This window comes from Glandiceps talaboti, chromosome 22 (genome assembly GCF_964340395.1).
Source record: "Glandiceps talaboti chromosome 22, keGlaTala1.1, whole genome shotgun sequence".
Classification (NCBI taxonomy): domain Eukaryota; kingdom Metazoa; phylum Hemichordata; class Enteropneusta; family Spengelidae; genus Glandiceps; species Glandiceps talaboti.
In genome coordinates, this window is record NC_135570.1 from 14189159 (window position 1) to 14190321 (window position 1163).

Sequence of the window (1163 nt, forward strand, 5' to 3'; positions counted from 1 at the left end):
CAATCACAAAATTCTAACCAATAACACAGTCCCTCATAAAGTTACTGTTTATTGGGGCAGTTACATTAAATGGCCAATATTTGTCAGCTCAGGATTATATTTATACACTGTTTACATCACTATAGCAGTTGGGGTTTACTGATTAGTGCTGATTGAGGGACTTTGACTTGATGTGGTTTAGAGACTACGTTGGCATTCCAGACTAAGTATTCTGCCAACACCAACGCATATGAAGACACGTGTTCGTATTACAAGATAAAATGTCTCTCAGTTAATTAAAAGAAACTTATTGAACGTTAGTCTTTGGCAACAGAAATAATTATGTCAATACTTCAATTATTAGGGACTTGTACTTTTGTAGGAGAAACATGAATTTATACAATTTAAGTAAAATAACCAAACGCCGAGTTTAAGAAAAAAAAGTGATTTTGTACGTACGTCAGATGGCTACGTAGCCTTCGTCCAAATAACTCAGACGTAATCAGGTTAAATCTGCACGAACTGCAACTTGAAAGGTTTTTAAAAAAATGTTTTGTTAAATAGATGTAATAACTTACTCGTAATATCGTACACCGTGAACAGTATTGCATCATCTGTGGGTAATGTATTTTTGTATCTGTAGACACGATAAATCAAGCCACAACCAAAAGCAGCGCCCTCAACGGCGATCACGACATCAACCTGTTTCTGTACTACTTATGGACAATATAAAATAATGATTGATGTCTAATTATTGGTATCTTAACAATTTTCAATGAATATATTGTGGTTGTCTGATTGAAAAAATGACACCACAGTTTTAACATGGCGATAGATGCAAAACCTAGCGAGATTTAAACTTGCTACTACACTACCTACAGATAATATTGGCCACTAATTAACAGATACAATGTCTTTTTTATAAGTAAGTGATACATTTTTAGTGAATACATATTTGGTTATTTGATGAAAAAAATGTCCCCTGCAGTTAGTGCAGGTTTAAGTTTGGTGTGTTCATAGCATATTGATTCGTGTGCACTGTTTCCTTGTTTCGTATAGCCTTGTCAGAAGGTTGAATGCGCAATACCGGAGTGGAAAAAAGAACACATGAAAATAAGGAACTCTAAAACGTACAAATTCACGGTTTACTCAGTTCATCGGTATACTGTGGTAGAACCTTTGAT